Source organism: Lagopus muta, chromosome 4 (assembly GCF_023343835.1).
Source record: "Lagopus muta isolate bLagMut1 chromosome 4, bLagMut1 primary, whole genome shotgun sequence".
Taxonomy (NCBI): Eukaryota; Metazoa; Chordata; class Aves; order Galliformes; family Phasianidae; genus Lagopus; species Lagopus muta.
Window position 1 is genome coordinate 35,826,605 of NC_064436.1, and position 17,545 is coordinate 35,844,149.

Below are 17,545 nucleotides of genomic sequence, written 5' to 3' on the forward strand. Positions count from 1 at the left end.
GCAACAGGCTGACAAAAACAGACTGTACTTTCCACAGTCAGGAAGTGAGAAACTCTAATGGAAACAACTTTCACCTGTAACTCCCATGGCAGCATCAAGCTCTGAAGGGAGCAAGCAGGATCCTACTGCTGTTTAAGCAGCCCTAAATAAACTGATGGCCCTGCTGGAGAGCAGTGAAGCATTAACTGGCAAATTAAGAAAATTCTGTACTAGAAGTATCAAGGATACATTGCTGCTCTGAATATGCATTATTGCTGCCTGTAATGAAATGGAGGGAGATGTATAAAGGCAAAAAGGCACACTGCCAATTCATTTTCTGATGTGGCTACAATAGTATCCCAGTACTAAGAAAGCGATTTGTACTTTTAAGGATATTGTTTAATTAAAGTAGTAACTTCATCTGAGTGTTATCTAATGTCTCAGCTAGATTCTCCACTGTAAAACTGTTCAGATCAAAAGGTCAGAGCTAGGTAGAACAACCAGTATTATGTAGTGAATGCTACTTAAATTTAAAGCTATTTACATTCCTGACAATGCATAGAAGACAAATTATAAGAATTAGACTAACAATGAGGACTGTTGTATGTGATGAAAATAAAAGACTTACTGCTGTGTTGACTGACTAAGCTGCTATAACAAATATATAATATTCACTCTTATCCCAGTTGTTCTGAGAGATTTTAAATTTATTCTGGCATTTGCTGTGATTTAACTGTCTCATTCATGATTAACAGTTTTCAACCATGGAAATCAAACTCCTCAATATCTACAGTGCTTTATGCTGAACTCCAGTATTGCAGTGTTCCTAACTCTTTTGCTCCTGGAAAACATAGGTTAAAAAAAAAAAAAAAAAATCACAGTTCCTTTGGTAACTAGTCAAGCTTTGACCTGGCCCCTACTTTTACACAGGAGCCAGTGAAAACAAGTGGGGCAAGAAAAGCTTGACTTAAACACATAGATTTTCCCTCTAGTCCAGACCACAGAATGTGACTATATATCTCCAAAAAAAAAAAAAAAAAAAAAAAAAAAAAGAAATGCTTAGTACCAATTACACTCAATATCAGTTTAATTCCCCTCTGAATAAGCAATGTTTTCCATTGCAAGTGGTATCTTTTCACATCAAGGTTCTTCTAGCCCTCTTTCCAATTTAATTGACATCTGTTAAAACTGTTCTGGAGGAATATTCATGACACCTGGAATCTTTACCAATGTACTAGTACTGTAAATTAGTGATGTTTAGCACGTCAGTTATATAAATCAAGTTGTTTCTAATAAACATGGCCTTGGCCTAGAACTTGTCTACATGTATTACAACTATTGTAGTTGTATTTTCAAACACCATGATAATTTCAGTACCAAATGCTTCATGTTATATATCTGAAATTTAAGTATATGTAAGATAAATATTGAAAGCTATTAAATATAATTATTTCAATATTATATATAAATATTGAAAACCATAAGAACAGATTGCCTATGTCTTTTTTTTTTAAATAGAACTGACTAACAGGTATTTTATGTTTACATAATACATAAATATTCTATAATAGTATAGAATCTAGAAACATTCTTCATATTGGTAAAGATTTCTATAAAAAGGAGGTGTTTTCCAACAGAAAATAGGTTTAAGAAGCTGCAATGGAATTGCCAAGTCACAGCCCAAATCAATGGTTGAGCACCAGGTGAGAAGGCGTGGCTAACCTAGGGAGCTCAAGTGCAAACAACACACCTGGGAGACAAGAAGAGGTGAAGCCAGGATCCACTCCTCCTCATCTTCATTTAAGGCCAGCCAAGGCAGCATCATCTCATAGGATAGAGAGTGCACTCCTCTTGAGCTGTTGTTACTGGTTGTTAGAAGGGATGAGCCAATTTTCCTCCTTTATTGCATGTTATTTGCTCTGTAATGCCTCTGTTTCATTCAAAGGCACTGCCATCACCTTCTTTTGCAATACAAAAACATAATGCTTACATCTACATAAAGCAACCTTGTTTTCTGAAACTCCTTTTAATCACCAGCATTGCTGCTATAGAGTACAGAACAGTATTCCATGACCTCCACCTTATTTTTCCAAGTTGCCTGCCTTTCTCTATTGGAATAAAACAAATGTTGACATTCGTTCATGTTAGACTTGGTTTATTACAGAAGCAGTTTACTGTCTACTTTTCTGAAAACTTGAAGTGCTGAGCAAGGAAGTCATAGAATCATAGAATCACTAAGGTTGGAAAAGACCTAAAAGATCACCCAGTCCAACCGTTCACCTATTCCCAATAGCTCCCACTAAACCATGTTCCTCAACACAACATCCAGTCTTTCCTTGAACACCCCCAGGCTCGGTGACTCCACCACCTCCCTGGGCAGTCCATTGCAGTGCCTGACCACCCTTTCTGAAAAGTAATACTTCCTCATGTCCAGCCTGAATTTCCCCTGGCGTAGCTTGAAACCATTCCCCCTGGTCCTATCACTGATGACATGAGAGAAGAGGCTGACCCCCAGCTCACTACAACCTCCCTTCAGGAAGTTATAGAGAGCAATAAGGTCTCCCCTGAGCCTCCTCTTCTCCAGGCTGAACATTCCCAGCTCCTTCAACCTCTCCTCATATGGCTTGTGTTCCAGACCCCTCACCAGCTTTGTTGCCCTTCTTTGAACACGTTCCAGGGCCTCAATATCTTTCTTGCAGTGAGGGGCCCAAAACTGGACACAGTACTCAAAGTGAAATGAATAGCTTGCACACTCTACGCTGCTGCAATCTTTAAAGGAATAAATAAATAAGTTAGCAAATAGAATTATAATCAGATCCACATCATTCTACAGTTTGTAAAGTTGATATTAGTTCATATTGGGTAAAAAGTTAAGTGCACATATATTAAAAAAGTTATTTTGATGGCATACTTTTGATGTTATGATGTGGAATACCAAAAACCAAAAATCACAAAACCATGACAATAGACAATTCAAATTTTAGCTCAAGACAGGCACATATGTGTAGCACAACAAATTCTCCTGCCCTGATTAAAAAAAAAAAAAACAACCAAAAATAAACTGAAAGCTTGTTGAATAACAACTCAATTATTTGAGAGCATATGAATTATTCAAATAAATGGACTTCTTCCCCCATGAATGAAGCTTTCTGTTCTGTGATACTTAACACCCAGGTATCTTCATAAAAACTTTTCCATATCTCTTCCTTTTAAATTGTGTTCAGATTTAGTTGGAAGAATTTGCTTATAACTTTAACTCTCTGGTTTTAGATTATTTGAACCTTCAGAAAAGCAGCATGTAATAACCGCAAACCTAAAATGGTATTTAAATAGTACTGTTTGCTGCAGTTCCAGTGTTCGACATTATCTGGAAGGAAGTCTGATTTTCCATCAAGTTTGATAATGTAGAAGTAATAAAGTTTCACAGTTTCTTCTCCTGATAGAAATCAGAGCTGTGACTCCTCAACATAGAGGTGTCTTCTTAACATCAAGTGAAGCACAACAGCACTACACTTATCTGTAAGATTTAAGAAAGTTGAAAGTCTGACATTTGAGAATGTTGACAAGTGTTTTTTTCTTCTTAATCCTGATGACAATTGGCATGTATTACATAGAAACTTTATAAAGGTCACTGCAATGTGCAAGTCAATTCCGTCTTTTAAGAAAACCTTCATCTTAACTGAAAGACTCAGGATCATTTGACAGTCCCACTTTGAAAAGTGGTGTAAAATTTCCACGCTGTGTAGTTTAGAGGAAAACAGACAAGTGCCTCTTTATCTACCTTTATCTGTTACTCTGTCTGAACATTAGCATGTCCAAATGCACAACTGATGGCAAATGTTCATACATACACAGTTCAATGGGGGCCCATCACCGAGTCAAGGAACAGCCATAATACACATTACGTAAGAGTTAATATTACTCTTATTATACAATAGCTCTCAGCACATGCAAAGTCTTCTAAAAGTTTTAAATATTTTCCTTGACATATTTGAAAGTGAGCCCCTAGAAAATTCAGGTGTCCAAGTTGGCCAGACAAAAAAAAATAGCAGATAAAATAACTTTAGCAAAAATATTATTTGATTTAAAAAAATAGGTTTTTTTCCCCCTCCAAGAATATCCATATCTGACTTCAATTTGTTTTTGTGTGTGTTAAACAGCTACTAAGTGTCTACTGGAGTAACCTTACTGGAAGGGAGGCAGGAAGAAAAGATACCATAGGGAGCTTCAACTCCACAGTGCCATAAAGCCCTCACAGCAGATACAAGCCTGCTGACAGTGCCTGCCTTATTCAGTCCCCAGGTGCTAACAGCTGACAGCTATTTGCAGACAACACTTAAAAGGGGAAGGGCAAGGGGAGACACAAATCTAAGAGCAACAACTGGAGAAAAGTCAGAGAAGAGCTGGCAATAAAAGTGTCAGCCTACATTCTTTGAATATCGATTTACTGTTCTTTCAAAGTCAAGCTACTAATTTGAATTCTTATTTTCGTAAAGACAAAATAAGAAATAGAAGGTTTATTTTATTTCAAGGTGAGCTGCCAGAATGATATTGCAGAATCTAAAGGAAGCAGCCTGCTGGACCTTATAGCACTGTCTTCAGTGAAATCCTGAGAGATTTTTTTCACAAAATCCTCTTGTGGTTTACTCAGATGCTCAAATAGTGTTTCCAGGATGCACTGTACTCCTTTAGCTTTTTGTCCCTTCATTCTCACAAAATCCATGGGCAAAATTCAGTGTGTTTCTCATTTCAAGCATCTAAACTTATACATCTTTCCCATTTCACATTAATTTATTTTATGCACTAGTGTAAATATATACATACATATATGCAAGTGTGGTTAACTTGTAATAAGATCTTCCTATAGAAGAAAAACTCCTAGAAACTTTACATGAGTTCATGGAGCTTACATTGATTTTAGAGGCTAAAAAATTGTTACTATACGATGCAAATCCAAGAGCTCTGTTTGAACCAGATCTTTCAATTTTAAACAGCTGAGTATTTTTCAGTGGCAGGACAGAGGATTTGATTTTGCCACACTTATGCATAAGAGTCCCTGGGCTGCTGACACTTTCCACCTAATCTCCATTCGCTGGAGAGAGGATCTGGTGCAAGACATATATAAGCAAGAGCTTCAAAGTCACATCAAAGAATTTCCCAGCTAAGTAGTAACAACATATGTAAATATTAGACTCCAATAAAGGACAAGCTAGGGCTAAGCAATTACATTTTTACAGGCAAATAAAAACTTACACATTTCTATGCTCCTTTGACAATTGAGGATTTAAGAAGAAAATCAAGTTACTGAAAGAACTATCCAAAACATAAGATATATCTCATGCAATTCCTATTTGGCAATCTATTTCATTGTGTAAAAAATAAAAGTGGTTGTAGGACAAAGATTCATGAAATGCTTATTTCACATCCTCATAGTGAGTAATGAAGTAAAACTCCTGAGAGAAAAATTAATTTTTATTTGAAATATCTGAGAATATAATAAGTAGAAGGCCATTGCTATTCAACATAAGCCAAGTCAACTACTGAAATTCACAGGAGAAAGAAATTTAAAACAATGAAAAGAAGATCTATGCTGCTCTTGTTTTGAATGGAAAAAAATAATCAGACCAGGACTGAAAACCCAGACTTTCTAGGTTGCTCATATAGGTATGCTAGTAAGTGTGTTAGAAAGTAAAACAAATGGGCAGTCAATAGAGCCTCATTGAGATTCACAGCACACACCAGGAAAAGCCAGCACAGTCTGCTTCACCCTGTGTTCTACTTCAGCTCTGTTGTAAATGGCATGGTAGGGAAGGCACTGCCAGCTCTTAGGGTTACATTATAAACTAGTGATCAATTACTTACTGAAAACCAGCAAACAAAGAGTCTTGCACTATGCTAGGACAGTATTTGTCAAAGGCATCTGGAAGAGCTAGGAATCAAAATACTTCCACTTCATCCTAAGCTTTTCACAAACTATTGCGACTTGATTCTAATCTAGGGGTACCGCATTCCGTAAGTTCTTTATGGTTGCCTTTTGAAATGACCTCGCCTACAACGTTTAACCAGAATATATGAACTTAGTTTCCTCTAAATGCTTCAATGTTATATAATGTCTAAATGTTTCAATGCTATAGAGGCTTTACTAATTAAGAAGATAACTATTCCATAAAAGGATCACTTTTCCAGTGCTGTGTAAAGCTTTGAGTACAAAATACCCAACCAACTAACCAAATAAAACATGTTCTTTGGGTTTAAAGTAGTATTATGTAAATTTTAAAAAATACACTGTTTTACTAACGCATATATTTACCACAACTAACGGAGTCGGCACTTCCAGTTTGTCATCACTACAGCATCAAATACTTTAAGCTGTTTCAAAATCTTGAGTTTAATACCCTCTACCACACTATACTTCATAGAACCAAGATGCTACTTGCATAGACATCCCAGAAAGTTACAATCACGTCCTATACACCCAAAATTGAAGATAACCAAAGCAATCTGGGATTAGGAAGCAAAAATTAAGTATTAACTCAGCTTGCTAGAACCTTTTACTCTAAGAGAATTCATTTATCAACTACATATGCACATGTGAGTATATTAAAATATACAAATATATATCTGAAACACATAAAAACATGTAACATATATCGCATTTATTAATCCGCACATGCATACATATATAAAAACATTAAAATCAGCAGGACTGCCAAGAGGAGCAAAAGAGCCACTACCCCAACATTAAATGATGGAAAGTGCAGAACCAACAGCAGAGTAGCAAAATCCCTGGCTATAGGATTTGTTCAAACACACAGCAACTGCGAAAAGAAACAAAGGAAGGGGGGTGGAAATCAGCTTACCTTCAGAACACCACAGGCACCTCCAACAAGAGACCCTTGCCTCCACTGCCAATCCTTAAATGAAGTCTGTGAAGGGGTGGATCCTGGCTCCATCCCTTCTGGTCACTTAAGTTCATTGCATGCACCTGAGTTCCTCTGGGTTGGCCCTGTCTTCCCACAGGTGCTCAATCACTGCTTCAGGCTGTGACTTAGCATTTCCACTACACAAATTAAGACAGAGATGTTGGTGAAGGATTACCAGTAGGAACGTAATGATATTATATATAATACAGTCTGCATAAGATCAATACATCTGAATAGGAAGTTTATAATAACTCAAACATTTCCACTGGAAGACAGCACCAGCATTTAAATGATCCTTTTTGAGCTTTCCTGTGGGTACTTCTTGCTATTTGAGGGTACAATGGTCACAAAACAGTCTCCTTCCTTAATTTGCCTGTATACCTAGTGAACAGTCTAACCACAGGCCAGGAAAAGGTGACGTTAAATTAACTTTTGATATCAATAGGAAAATAAATGCATATACTGAGATCCAATTACAAGAATTAAAACAAATGGTTGAGAACTTCTTAACTCTATGTATACAGGTGTGCTTTCTTTCTCTCCTATTTTGCATTTTCAAATTCTGAATATCCTTTCAACCAGGATCCAGCATGATTTTATTTTGGGTACTGTACTTGTCCACGTCAGTCAATTTCTTTGTGTACCACAGGAACATCAATGATTGTCAGTGAATAGCTGAGTTCCAGTTCTTCATGTAGTGACAGTATTTACAAAGCATCATTACAGAAATGCTTATATTTAGCAAAAAGAAAAAAAAAAAATAATAATCCTATTGACTTGCTAACTGTCTTTAAAACAGTAATAAATAATAAACAGACTATCTGTAAAACTAAGAAGCCAACTGCATCCTGGGCTGTATTAATAGAGACACATTCAGCAGAAAGAGGGAGAGGAGCGAACTGCCCCATCTACTTGGCACTCATTAGTCGATATCTGGAACAGTGTCCAATTTTGTCCAGCCCTCCAAAAAAAATCAAGATGGAGTGAGAGAAAAGGGAGAATGAGAGGCAACAGATACATGCTAAAGCACAAGAGAGTCACATCAAATACGAGAGAAGATATTTTCCCATAAGGTAGGCAATTGAAGAGGCTGATCACCCATGGGGGTTCTCTACTGCCAAATGGATAAAGCCCTGAACAAAATGGTTTGATCTCACATCAGCCTCTGCTATGAGCAGAAGGCCAAACCAGAGATTGCCCAGGTCCCTTCCAACTTGATTTATCCCGTACTTAGTAAAAGAGACACTTGCGTTTACTTCCAAATTTCATTTTGCTGTAGACTGAGAGAAACATGGGGCTCATAAATAGTCAGTCAAGCACTGTAGATGGGAAGGAAAAACTCTCTGATGAATTCTGACTGAGAAAATATTCATATCATACGCTAAATAAGCTTTCAGAAGTAACTCCCAACATAAATAGAACACAAATATTTGATATTTACTCAATAAATTAAAAAAGAAAAAAAGAAAAAAAGAAAAAGATCAACTTTAAAAGCATCAATTTTATGAACAAGACAAATAGAAGAAAATGAAACATAAGTGTTCACAAGACACAGTATTCGGAAAAGGTAAAAAGTTCATAGACAGGAAATATTAGACTGAGTATGGCGTATCAGCCAGCATCATTAAAAACTGAATAGAAAGAAAAGGAATCCTTTTACCCACGCATTACCTTTTCTCACCTATATTTACATGTAATCAGAAAGTGCTGGCATTTTCTACACATTATTTAATGAATTGACTCTTAGTTCTTGACTTTTGGAAGAAATAGTAAAATATAATGTTACATGGTGATTCTTTCGGGTTCTTCCTGCATGATGTTTATGGATAAACATCAAGGAGCAGAAGGAGCAGAACAGACAATAGCATGCTTTTCGGCCTCGTGTATTTAAATTTTATTTAGGATGCAAAGCATATAGTGATTATTTTCAATTTACATGTGCTATTTTCTTCTCCCATCTCCTTAATTTTACTACTGTAATTCCCTCAAAAATATAGTTAGGAAAATGTGTTTTCAACTATTATGGCATACCTTGCCTCTAAGAAAAGCATCGTACTGGAAGACAGACATTTGGAAATAGTACCCATAATGCCTGTTCGCGTCTAACTATAATGTACAGGCATGGAATGAAAAAAAAGAAATAATTTATCATGAGACTAGATACTTGTTTAAAAGCCAAGAAGAATATACAAACCCATTGTGCTTCCATTCTAAGAAAGAAACAAATTATATCAGTAAAAATATTAATGAGATTGCTATGCTTGTTTTAGCTCTGCGTAAGAGTTCTCATGCAAACTCAGTTATTGATGCTCTTCTGAGATGTGGACACAGGGCCACAAACAAACCAATTAGACCCTAACTCTGTTTCAGAAAGGCACTTAGAGCCATACACCAAAACTCCTACTTTAAATGTCTCTCTGGTGTTGTTAAACCTTGGCAGTTGAAACTGAAAAATTTGTTACTGTTAGCATTATCTTATGCTAACAGTATTAGCAAGATTTTTAAGGTGAATGGAAAAGGTATTACTGCTGGAAGAAAAAAAAAAAGGCATAAAGACATGCAAAGTTCCTCTCTAAGAAGAAAATAGACTCAGATTGATGATCCAAAGAGCCAGCAAGTATCTTTGGACTGGAGGTGAGAGAGGAGTTTTATTTTACATGTGGTTTGCTCCAAAAGTAGTGCCTCCTATTTATTTCCACGGAAATTACAACAGATACAAAGAACACAATAGCATTACTTGATAGAGCAAATTCTCAGCTACAAAATGCTACTTTTCAACATAGATCACCACTATTAGCTGTGTTAAGCATAAGTGATTGTGATGAACTAGAGTCTGTGTGTCGCATTTGTAAAAATCTGCTTGACCATTCAGAACATGGCTTGCCTTTCTCATCACTGTCAACACTGCCACAAGACATCACCCACCCCATCGCTGTGCTCACTTCTACTGTTTGGTCTCCATAAGCCCTAAGAAAGTGTCAGTAAATATCAACAGATGCAAACTTTTCTGCGTGAGGAATTAAATGATACACCTTTCCTTCATACTCACTTTCAAGCCAGATTTCATTGTCAGACTCATCCTCTGCTGCCAGCAGTTGCATAGCAACAACATGTGATGGAATATTGGTGGGAAGGTTCAACATCTACTGCCATACCACCAACATCTGCCTCTGATGCCAAAGGCTAACGTAACAGAACAGGAGGCATTACTTTTTCAATAGCCCTCCTATAATTCCAAAAATCACAGTTGGTATAAACAGTCTTTATTTTTCATGTCTGCTTTTTCCTAGCACCTGAACTACAGAACCAGCCTTTTAAAGACTCTATTTTGGTGTTTCAGTGCACTATGCATATCCATGTGCTACTGCTCTCCCTCTCATTTTGATGGCTTAGAGATCCACTGTACTACTGCTTCCAAAATAATTTGCACGGAGTGGTCTCAAAGTTGTAGAATATTAAACACATTTGCTGAATTCTTATCAGTTAAGATGAATGTAATTAGGCTGGATCACCTTCAGTAATTTAATTTACAAACATATCAGGATATATACTGCTTGATTCATGCAAGTTAGATGGATTTGTGGTGAACTTTTGAACTGCAGATTAGCTGGAGCAATCAAGAAAACTTTTGGTTTGCAGGAAAGTCTTAACCCAGACAAAGTGATAAGAATCCAATACTAGTCTGAGTGAGGACACAGAATGCATACGTATATACAAACTGATGCATTTAGAATGCACATCATTTAGCCAGAAGAGAACTGTACATCAGTGCTGTTTCTCATAAGAAGCAGCAAGAAATAAGAAAACCTTATTTTCAAAACTGCGAATTACAATTGTGGCACACAGGCACTACGGACATTTGAATACTGGCTCACTTTAATTTCAGAATCTTAACTTATTTCCACCAGCCTAAATTTATTTGACCCACTATGTAAGAAGCCTGAAATGCACAGGGAGATCCATTTCAATATATGCATTTTAAATTCATTTAGTCTTCTTGAGCTTGGAAAGTGATTACATGCGTTCATTCAAATTAAGCTGTTGCTTTTCCATGATGCAATAAAACACTGAAAATAAAGTACTTCTCTATAAAATTAGGAGAGAACGTCAAACACTGGATAAATTAATGATTGGCAGTGAAGCAAGAGTTTACATAAGAGTTATTCGTGTTCAATCTTGGTTATATTTTAGAACAGTACTTTAGTAAAACGTGGGAATTTCTAGCTGTGCAGAAATATCCAAGGGTATATTGGCAGACAAGTCTAGAAGACAGCAAAAAGAGAAACAGAATAAAACCACAGGAAGAAACAGAATAAAACCACAGGAAGAGAACAAGAAAATGCAAATCCCACTGTGTACCTTTCCTGTACAAAAACACCACACAATACTTTATCACTTAAAACAATTCTTACCTGCATTTCATTGTGGCCCAACCCAAAGGATTGCTCATTATATCAACCAAACTTTTCTATTGTCTCCATGAAGAAAAATAAAAAGGAAATATTGTTACTAGGTAGAAGTTTGGTGCGGAAGGACATACATGAGAAAGAAGAGGGAGTATTTGGACTGACATGACAGAATAGCTTGGTCAAAGACTGTGTCACATGTCCAATTCAGGGATTTTATTAAGCCCATCTTCCCTCCCAGGGACCAATCCTGTCCCCACTCACAGGCTGACATCCCAGCAGTCGTGGTTGTATGGATTCTTGTGGTCAGGATCTGCCTTGTCCTGACAGACCCACAAGAGCCCCCAGAAATTTGCACGCCTTTGAGATGCCCTGACAAAACCATCTTCGGGGTTAACAGTATTTAACATGGATTGATTTCTACTTTTTAAGTATTGATATGTTTTCCATTTTCTTGTGGTTTTTTTTTTTTTTTTTTGTTGGGTTTTTTTTTTCTTTTCTTTTACAAACCAAGCCTCTGATCAGAAGCCTGTTATATCCTAAATATATATTTAGCAGGGAGGTAGCCCAATAGGATGCAGAGGAAGAGGCTGCATAGCAGGGCACACAATCCCATTATTGTCTCACCTACAGCCCAGTCCACTAATGTTACTCTAGCGGGTCTCTATCTTATGGCAGGCAAACACTACAGTAAATAGACTTGAATATGCAGTGATAGGAACAGTTCCATGTCTTGTAGGAGGTAAAAATGGGAATGTAACATCTGGGCACGTGAGAATAGTAAAATAGCGTTATTAAATTTCATATATGTCAAGGAGCATAATTCACTTTCTTGGAGACATCTTTAGACTAATTTTTGTCTATTTAAAATAGATACTCCAAAAATCCTCCCTAGAATTGTCATCTTCAGATTCTGCTTGAAGAGTTTAGTTTTGTAATAGAAATATTTAAACCATATGGAACATGGAATAGAATTGCCTGTGTGGAAAAGCACCAGGACAAAATTCTAAAAAGAATGTCCTGTATTAGTAAGGAAGATCCCAAGTCCCAGACCACTATGCCCAGGACACTGTTCCCAGTGGTATGTACCAGTCTGGCAAGAACAGCCAGGCTGTAGCATGCCATATATTCCAGTCCTTTTCCTGTTAGCTCAATAAGAAAACACTCCAGACATATTTTTCAAATGTATTCCAAAGTAAAACAGCTAATGGGCAGCAGCTTGGTCTCTGACACATGGAAGCATTTCAGCTTCAAGTAAATTTTCCTGTCAGCAGATGCCATTTCTGATGGTTAAATGTGAAGAGATTTGGTATCAGGTTTTTCTGGTGTTTCATACAGTAAGATGTATTAATATTCTTACTGCTATGCAGCTCTCTTTAGCAAGAAGGTTGCTGAGATAAAACCAAATACTGTTTAAGACCTTGGGGGGTTACACAGAGTAATACTTGGAAGTCACAAAAAAGCAATATTAACCATTGTCTGATTACATTTACTATCCCAGTGTATACAAGAGATTATGCCACTTTTTGCCATTTAAAAAAGTTAGCCTTTACTCATCTGCAATGCAGTTTTCTACTTTGCTTAACACAGTCATTGAAGATAGTGGTATTTCCACAGTGCAGAATGTTGAAAAAAGAACATGAAATGTGTCACTCTTAGGCTGCATGTCCTACGCAAACAATAAATTTGTGATAGATATACAGCTGGATAAGACAATTTCTTCTGAACTGATGTAACCCTTCCAGCTCCAGCACCACCAGGGAATAAAGCACAGTTTTGCATCTGGCTTTCAGGTTGATACTCTAGGAAGAGTTCATAAACAGTTACAATTAACAGGCAACTTTCTACCCGCAAAGTTACTATTTTATATATTTTTCATAGGAAACATTCAACAATAGTACAGGATTGAATACATAAAGCCATTTCTGGCAAGGAAGATATTAATGAAAAATGTAGTGTTTAAAGAATATTACAGAAACCTGAAAGGTTATACGTAAATTTTGTTTCTGTAAATCAAACTTACCCAAAGACAAGGAATTAACCTGATTTAGTGGACCTCAAGGATCAATCTGTTTTAATGTATTATTCTGTCACAGTAGATTTGTGGATTGATCACATGTTCAGTCGAGTTTTACTTGCCAGTGAGCACAAAGTAATCTGTCCAATTGGTTTCAGTAGCATGCGCTCACAAAACACTAACCAGACCTGATCAATATCCCCTACAGTGCAACAGCTTCTGCTCTTAGCATGCTTCAGAAGTGACAAATCAGTGTCAGCACAGTTTAGCAGTGCTGGCTGGAGCAGTGCACCATGCAAAGCAAGACTAGTAAGAGGAGCTCAAATGAAGCACCATCACTGACATACTATTAAAGAACACCTGTACCAGCTTCACTCTAGTACAAAGAAAGGTCTTTGTCAGCAGAGGCATGCAAAGAGGATGTTATTTAGTACTAAAGTTTTGCAGGCCTATCTTTCTGATACTCTTAGTACTTTAAAATAATTGTCATTATAAGCCCAGTTAATTACAACGTATCATAAAGTTACAGTCAGGATCACTGGCAGGACTGTCAGGATGTAAAAAATTCCAGAATTCATCACCAACATGTATTTCAGAACAGTATTTATTGACAACAAGGATATAAATGCTACCTATTTGGCTGCATTTTAAGACAGGTGTGAATTGGTGATGCTAATGAAATGGGAAAGTAGTACCAAAATTGGACCAGGACAGTAAACAGTTATTTAGCTGCCAAAATTCTTAACATTCAGCTGAGGCATTTCAAGATAGATGTGCAATAAGAATTCAACTCATATAGCAACAGCATCTTGAAATAAACTTTTCTTTGCCTATGCTAGTCAGAGGCTTGATGTACAGAATGACAGAGGAGGTAGCAGCTTTCCTGAGGCTACTTCAAATCATAGTGGAGATACTGCTCCAGCTAAAGTGGTTTTGTTTGTAAAACTATTTAGTGATTTAACTGAAACATTTCTAATTAAATGCAATTCAAAGCTGAGTGTTTCACAGTGACACAACTAGCCTGAGAAAAAATGTGTCAGGAATGTTTTTATTTATTTATCTACTTTATTCACCAAGAACAGGAGTGTAGGAGTGTCACAGCCTGAACTGGTGACTAAGCACTTGCTGGAGGGGGTGGCTGGCCCAGGAAGAACAAGTGCAAGCAATTCACCTGTGCTTCCCATGTGACTGGACCCTGTGTACATCCCTTCCTGGGCTCATCTAAGGGCTAGCCTTCAAAGGGAGAAGATCTCTTGGATGAAAGCTGGTTCCTGAAAAGGGGCACTGTATAGACAAAGACCCTATCCTCAATGATTATATGACAATAAGCTATGAAGTAGCTGTCAAGCAATTGAAAGAAGCTACTGACTACCATGTTATCATTACAAACTGTTCCTGGAATCAGTTATTCTAATTTGTAGTACTTATTAACTGTCACAAATAAGGAAGAAGTAGTTTAGAGCTTAAATTTTTGCTGCCTCCCTCTTCTCCCCAGCTGATTTCTGTGGAAGCCTTTAAAGGCATTTGAACTCTGCTCTGTGACAGCTGAAACCATTTGTTTCCTTTTTGGTGTTGCCTCCAGGAATGACAGAAAATGTCTGGTTCAGCTGCTGCATGCTGAATGACAAAACCAGCGCGATAATACAGACTTAATACTCTTCATTTGTATGATAAGAAATTAATTTAAGTCTTCTGTATAATAAGCAGACTTTAATGTAACACATTCCCTTTCATGAACTAATTAAAAAAAAAAAAAAAAAAGAACGTAAGGATTCATACAAAACTGCTGATAAAGAAGAGGACTACCCACCAACATGCCATTAGCTATTTCCTCTTATGTTCTCAAATAAAGCACGCCGTGCAGAAGCTATTGCCTTGGAACTTATTGGTACATTTGAATGCAAACTACCAAACCATGAAAAATGAGGCAACCATTTGCTATAAAAATAAATTAGGAGGCAATGCATTGCTGGCAAAGCTGTTTGTGTACCACAGTTCATAACTATTCATGGTACCATTAACAGATGTCTTTGCTTGTACTCTGAGCTGCCTTATGATATTGCCCTATTCAGCAGTACTTTATATTTAAAGTGAGTGCAAGCAACTTTGTTTTAGAATATAATAAAATCTTGCCTGATGTAGAGATCCTATGGGAAATTATTGTATAATGTTACCTACATAACTAATTTTCTTCTTATGAAATCATGATTCCCACTACACTTTTAGAGCTATTCCAAGTATTGTTTAACATCACCATTTCCATGTTAATATCTCAATAAATCAGAGAAATACAATACTTCATATGAAAAGTGAGCCATACCTTGGGGAACATAAGTTTTCCTTTCTAAATTAAAAGGGGAATAAAATTGATGCTGAATGTACTGCATGTTGTTCAGGGGTAGTAAAATACCCTAGTGCTCCTAACAGAGCAATGGTATGCACTGTATTCATGCATACTCATAGCAGATATTGTGTAATATTGCTTAACTATTTAGCACTATGCCAGGAGAATTGGGGGGCTGGTTTAAAATACACTTACAAAAACTACTGAATGCATTACTCCTCCAGAGATTATTCAGAACCAAAAGCAAATGGAGAACCAGAGTAAATTTCCTGCCATTAAGGCACTTACCATAATGCTATTAGTTGTTTTGAATAAGGATTACTGTGAATTATTACTGAAACAGTCAAAGCCATGTCCCAAATCTGGCACCTCTTAAAAATGTACACAACTTTAAAAATAATTTGGAGGTAAATTCCCTTCCCCACATTCAGAAATGCTAAATGTTCAGGAAGCCCAACAGAAACCAAAGAGCATAAAAATTCACCTTTACCATTGTACTCCTGATCCCCATCTTGTAGTAATGAGCTTTATAATATATTACCATGCTTTTTTCCTTCAAAACACCTGGTAATGTAAACACAGACCTGAGGGCGAAATAGTCCAATCTACATTAGTTTACATGTACTAGTGAAGAACAATACTGATATATAACTGGACGATTAGGCCTTTTAATTAAATATTTTGGAGTTTATTCATTGTCTGGGTTCTATAATACAGAAATTGAGCGTGGTATGGTACTATTATGGTCTTATTTTGGCAGCTTCAGTAACTTGATGCCTTCCACTCTGCTTTTAGAAAGAAACCACAGCTGTGGTCAGCACATCCCAAGCGGCTCACCTATTTCAGACTGCAAGCAAAGATTTAGAGTCCTGCATATTTACCACCACAGTGGCACATAAGTGAACTGCTCATACAACTACGCTTACCCACTTCTGTTTGCATCTGCATACAACATTTTTTTTAATTGTCATCATATTCAGTTACTCATTTTACCTTCTATTCACTGCATGCAAATTGTGCAGCACAGTTTTTATCCCTTCCCCACAGTTCCTTCTCAGTGTAGTATTCATCAGTATGCTATTTTCCGGTAAGAATTCAGTTAAGATAGGTTATAACCTGGTATTTAAGGAAAGAAGAGCTGTACTTAAAGAATGAAAACACATCTAAAAACTACTAAAATAATTTCCTGCCCTGTCTGCTCTATTGATAATCTCTGTGCTAAATAAAACTATGCCACACCTACCTTGTTAAGTGCTTTGAGAATTTCTGCATTTTGCCTGGTCTAGTCTTGAAAATAGCAGACAAACACCAATTAATGTGTTCCTAATTTAAGTCTGAGGGAAAGAAAAATAACTTAAGATTTTCGTCCTTTTTATTGTTTTTTTTTTTTGTATACTTTTTAATAGGATTTTTTTCTAAACTTTGTTTAAAAATAAAGGAGATTACCTTAATCCAATTTAATGCAGAACATATCTCTAGTTAAATTGTATTCACCGAATTTTTTCCATGGATTTTTTCCCTTATGCTTTTAAATAATAACCAGTATCCATAAGCAATAGCTATAAGAAAAACTCTAAATTAGTATAATTATGGCTGATCATTAGAGCTGGGTGATGAAAGATATGGACAGGGAGACAGTCTTTAACACATGTTTACTGTCTGTTAACTGCATTTCTTGCCATTTTCATAAGCCATTCCTGTTTGTTTCTCAGTAAAGATCTGAAATTACTGCATGACTTCTAAATGCAATTGTATTTAATTACCAATTTCCTATAGAACTCAGTGGATTACTAAAGTTGGCAAGACCTTTACTAAAGAATAGCAAGACAGTGGGATATGTTCTGGATCTCCCCTGGCAGTCCAGTTGTGAGAAACA

At 36.6% G+C, this 17,545-nt stretch overlaps 1 protein-coding gene across 3 annotated transcripts in view; it reads right to left on the reverse strand.

The window, feature by feature from the left end:
* The window catches only part of LOC125691903 (bifunctional heparan sulfate N-deacetylase/N-sulfotransferase 3), a 415,179-nt gene that overhangs the window by 298,893 nt on the left and 98,741 nt on the right, over window positions 1-17,545 (reverse strand). The window contains exon 1 of one of the 3 annotated variants that reach the window (XM_048941856.1): window positions 1,730-1,919. The exons of the other annotated variants lie outside the window; for them this stretch is intronic. The gene's annotated coding sequence lies outside the window, so the exon portion shown is untranslated. Of the gene's footprint in view, window positions 1-1,729; window positions 1,920-17,545 lie in introns of those variants that run through there. 3 annotated transcript variants of the gene reach the window in all.